The sequence below is a fragment of the Octodon degus genome, unplaced genomic scaffold (genome assembly GCF_000260255.1).
Source record: "Octodon degus isolate 3935 unplaced genomic scaffold, OctDeg1.0 scaffold00007, whole genome shotgun sequence".
NCBI lineage: Eukaryota > Metazoa > Chordata > Mammalia > Rodentia > Octodontidae > Octodon > Octodon degus.
In genome coordinates this window covers 18392785-18397964 of record NW_004524583.1, presented here as the reverse complement: position 1 = coordinate 18397964, position 5180 = coordinate 18392785, and the positions used below count along the sequence as shown (strand labels likewise).

The window sequence follows — 5180 nt, the reverse complement described above, 5'->3', positions numbered from 1 at the left end:
GAAGCCCACAAGTAAAATTAAGCCAACATTATTTTCCTGAAGAGAACTCCGAAGTTTTTCACAGACACAAAAAATATTCCTTTGACCTACTTTTATACATCTTATATGAGTTCGGCATCACGGGTGACCCAAGGAATGAAAGGCAACAGTTGGATTCCTCTTCAGGAAATAAAAGCCCAGGGCCGAAAGGCAGCACACCAGGCAGGAAGCACCCCCTTTGGACAATGCTTAGGGAGCCAGCTAGCGCGTATGCGCGCCCTGGCCTCCGCCTGACACACGCCGTCTCCCGGGTCCGCAACCGTCAAGCGTCCAGCGTCCAAGTCCGCTGTCATCATTTCACCCACCGACAGTAAATTCACAGGGGAAAAACCCACAGGATTTTTTTTTCTTTAAAAAAAGACATTTATATTTGTACAACCGCCCTGAAAATCACAAGTGCAAACTGAGCAAGTTAAGTTGCGGGTGCCTTAAACGCAGGCATTTAATCGAAGCGTGAAATTTGTTTCCTTTAGTGCTCCAGACGTTAGATTGTTTTCCCTTTTTATTTTGTTCTCACTTTTTTGGCTGCAAGTAATTTGTGGCCGCAAGATTTCAAAGCATAAAGTCGCATAATTAAGCCACACGCTGGACGAAGGGGCACCTACCTCGCAGGGGGACGCGGTGGCCGCGCACGCTCTGCAGCTCTGCTCCCCGCGGGGCCCGAGCCATCGGGGAGGCCGGGGATGCTGGCCGCACCCGAAGTCCCTCGGGCCGGACCCGGCCACCCCTGCGCCCAGCAAGTTTCAAGAGGCGGCTCTGCAGCCTCAGCGCTTCCCACCGCCTGGCTGCCGGGGCCGGAGCGAGCGCGGAAAGGGGCCGCAGCTGGAGAGCTGGAGAGCGCGAGCTCGCGGCCGGCTGCGCGGGCGGCTTCCTCCTTTTACGGAGCCGCGCGGGTGGGGCTGGGCGGGGCGGGCCCACGTGACCGCGGGCGGGAGACGGTACCCTGTGCCTGGCCGGGGGGTGGGGGGCCCTCCCCTCACCCTGGAGTGTCAGGTTTAGGATCCTGGTAATGCGCGGGGCCCGAGAAGGAGCGTTTGGCACCAAGCCCGGGTGCTGCTGGCATTGACGCTGCCGGTCGGGGGCTACGGGTTAAGGATCGTGTCGCTGGACCCTGCCCCACGCGCGTGTCTTTAAATGCAAAAGCCTGTCTCTAAGAAATCAGCAGTGGACCTGGGGGCTGTAACTCGGCGGGGGAGCGCTCGCCGAGTGTGCGCGAGGAGGCCCTCGGTTCCATCCCCAGCCCACGATAAACTTTAATGGTATTCATAATCACCTCGGCCTGTGGGCTCCCCGCTCTCAGAGGCTGGCCGGGAAGGCCTTCGCGGTAAGTGGAAGACCCGGGGCTGCGCGGTGCCTCCGTAGCCCGGCGCCGGGGTCCTCTCCCCTCGCGGCCGAGAGGCTCCCGCGCCCCCTGCTGGCAGCCCCAACTCTCCCAGCTCGCGGTCTGCGCTTTTCACGCGTCCGGCCCGCGGCGGGGCGGACACGGCGTGCCCAAGGCTCAGGACACCAAAGGAGAGTCTTAAGGGGAGGGCGCGGCCGCGAGGCCCGGCGCCTCACCTGCGCCTCGGATCCTTGCACCTGCGCAGAGGAGTCCTGCGCCTGATACCAATCTTGAGACGTGCGCTCGAGCTGAGCCCTGTTCCTGAGTTCAAAGCTCTGATCTAGCGCAAGATCTAGCGAGTCTTTGCTCGGACAGCCTAGATGGAAAGTCAGACTTCCCTGCCACCACCCCCTTGTAATCCGAGTGACCCGCCCTGCGGGCAGGACGCATCTTCTCTTTTTTCCTTCAGAGCACCTTGGCTCCTTGACGTTTATTTTACGCTTCCTTTTCTTCTTCGTTTGCCTTCAGTTAACTTACACCTTCATCAATTGTTCTGGCTAATTCACTGCACAGTTAAGTGTATGGCAAGAACTGCTGGTCATTTCTGGTCACTACAACAAGTAGTGATGGATGCATCCCCAAGACAGAGGCATCCGTTGGTGGTGAAGGTTGAAACGGACAGTGGATGTCCCTCAGGTCTCTGTGAGGGCCCAGTGTCACATCTACGCCCTACTAATCATCAAACCGTGCACACGTGTGCTGTTGAGGACATGGCTCTTGATGGCCTGTGATCCGGATCTCTAGTGCAAGAGGCCCAAAGGGACAAGGAGGCAACCTTGTGCAGTGCCAGCCTCAACTGTTTGTGGCTGAGGTTGAGCCGGCCTAGCCAAAAGGAGTCTTCAAGGGACTGCGGTACGCACTGGGTGTGTTAAGCATGAAGTCCAGACTGGCTCTAAGTATGAAGAGCCTGCTTTATCAACAATGAGCAGTGGTTATCTAACACCTCCACTACCCCCACCCCAAGCCCAGTTTCCATTACAGCCATTCTGGGCTTCTCTCGGGCTGGAAGGCCCTTTCTTGATCCTCCAGGCACAGAAGTTAGTCGGGACTGAAGAGCAAGCAGATGGCTGATGAGATCCACCCAGTGAAATCGCGCAAAGGTTTTCAAGATGTTTGCTTTGGCAATCTCAGCCTGGCTGTGTGCTCTCTTCTGGGTGTTCCTGCAAGCCCCGGGTACCTATGTGTTCTGCCTTCTTTTCTCCTTAATGATGGTTTTTAAAAAATCAGTTCCATTTGGTGGTACTTGCTTGTAAACAAGGTATCTCTGGGAAAAAAAAAAAAAAAAAAAAAAAAGGTATCTCTGAAGTGGAAATATAATGAAAGAATTTCAATCATGAGCTGTCAGGCAGGTAAAGACCAGGAGAAGGAAGAAAACTGACCTCTATGGAGTACCTATATTGTGCTACACAGTGTGCCAAACATCTTATTTAATCTTCACATCAGTTCATGAGATGACACTGTCCCCACTCTTCAATGGAGAAACTGAGCCTCACGAGGTTTATATTAGCTACCTGAGGCTGTGCAGGAAAAAAGGAACCAAGACGAGCACAGTGGATAGTTGCCATTTATTGGATATTTAACCATGCCCTGGTTTCTATTATAGTATCTCATTTTATACACAACAAGCCTTGAGATAAATTCTATTATTATTTGTATTTTATGGTTCAGGAAAGGTAAATGAGCTCCCCAAGAGCACATGGCCTGTCAGAGGCTGGGAAGGACTTGAACCCAGAACAGAGCCCAAGGCCCTGTTCCCCTCCATACCATCCCTGTGATGGATCAGGGATTAAAATGGCCTGCAGAACGTTGCATTTCCTGTGGACACACCCCACCTCAACCCTCCTGCCATCCCAGAGGCCAGCTTTGACTCACCCCAGGAAGCAGAGTCCTCTGTCTGCTGTGACGCTGCCTTCAGAAGTCATCATACTCCTGGAACAGCATGTTCTCTTTTGAAAGACCCTCAAACACCTACAGTTTGCTCTTTATTACACAGGGAGAGCAAACGGCAGGAAATGTAAGCAAAGAGAATGAATGGGTGGGAGCAAGTTTCCTTCTGACTCACCCTGCCCATCAAGAGAGATAACGAAGGCAGGGATGGAATCCTTGCTGGCTCAGTGCAGAGTGGAGAGGGTGGCTGTTCCACCTCTACCTGAACGGTGATCAAAACTAAGAGGGGGCCGGGGAGATGGCTCAGTGGAATAAGTGCTTGCCTGGCAAGCGCAGTGGCCCAAGTTCAATCCCCAGTTCTGCTAAATAAATAAAAAAATAAAATAAAGGTAGAAACTGCATTAAAAAAAAAAAAAAAAAAACTAACTAACGGGACTGTGGAGGCAGGTACTACCAATGGCTAGAACGAAGCACACTAAACTTAGAAGATGAGCTAAATGTCACCCGGGAAGCAAGCAGCCAGTCCCTAGTCCTTCTCTGAATCTGAATCTGAGCTATCCCCCAAACCATATCACCCCCTCTGGGAAAACAACATCTGCAGCCAAGTCTCTGTTACCCTCATTTAATCTCAATCTTGGCCTTTAATGTTTGGACACAAACAGATAAAGTAACTCTTGCCCTATGTATTTGTACTTAAATTCTGCACACATCTTGCACATGCCTTGAGTTTCTAATGTCCTATCCATTGGAATCCAAACAGCACGAAAAATATGCTTTCCCATTCTCACCCCCGGTTCTGATTACAGCAATTCTCTCTCATGAGCTCGGAGAGAAAGGCCCTGGAGGTCGCTGGCATGAACATGAACACCCAGTTGAGAAAGAAAACGTTAAAGAACTGTTAGAGACAGTGGCAAATTGTAAGATGCAATTTCACAAATGACTCAAATGCAATTCTGGAAATGTAACTTCCTTACCTCTTTTGACTTGGAATAAGATAATATTACTAGCAGGCCAGACAGTGTAATATTCCCCAAAAAATGAGGTCAAAAGGGAGAAAGGATATAGACAGACATGGCTAAAAGGCCACAGACTCTAATAAGACTGTCTGATTTCATAGTTTAGCATTTAAAAAAAATTTTTTTTCTACTCTTAAAATGTATTTTTAACATTTTCAAGCTCTTCATTCATATTACAGAAACTTACCAGAAATACTGGCCTCAAATAACTCTCCCATAGCATATATTGCAGAAAAGGCTTTTATAAAAATCCAAACCTATCATATAAAGAGAGGAGATATAAGTTCTAGTGCTTTATAGCACAGTAGAGTGACTACAGTTGACAATAATTTACTATGCATTTCAGAATAGCTAGAAGAAAGAATTTTTAATGTTCTCAACACAAAGAAATGAGCAGTGCTCAAGGCGATTATCATAATCTGGTCATCACACATGGTAATTATTTTGATTTGATCATCACATTGTATATGTGTATTGAAATATCACACTGTATTTCATGTATATATATGAACAACCATGATGTACCAATTTCTCAAAAAGAACAAAGGGGGGCCCGGCCCCTTAGCTCAACTCTTCAAGTGGCTGCTTCAACAAAGCAGTCAGGCTCAGGTTGCTGTGGTTCAATCCCCACAACTCAAGCCAGCCAGACCTGCCCTGAAGGCATTCGGAGCCAAAAAAAAAAAAAAAAAAATCCTTCAAAAAGAACAAAGTCCCCCGCCCCTTCTCTGGCAAGCACAAAGGTCTGAATTCAATCCCACAAAGGGAAAGGTGAAATTTACTACCTCAAGAAAAATATATATGTATGTATGTGGCCAATCTTTTATGGCCAAAGAAAAGATGTTTCTCTTACATGCATT

General features: G+C 49.2%; 1 protein-coding gene across 2 annotated transcripts in view; it reads right to left on the bottom strand.

The window, feature by feature from the left end:
- Positions 1-759, bottom strand: part of Esr2 (estrogen receptor 2) — a 76721-nt gene extending 75962 nt beyond the window's left edge. For both annotated transcript variants that reach the window (XM_004624792.2, XM_004624793.2), the window contains exon 1: positions 645-759. The gene's annotated coding sequence lies outside the window, so the exon portion shown is untranslated. The remainder of the gene's footprint in view (positions 1-644) is intronic.
- Positions 760-5180: the final 4421 nt, after the last annotated feature.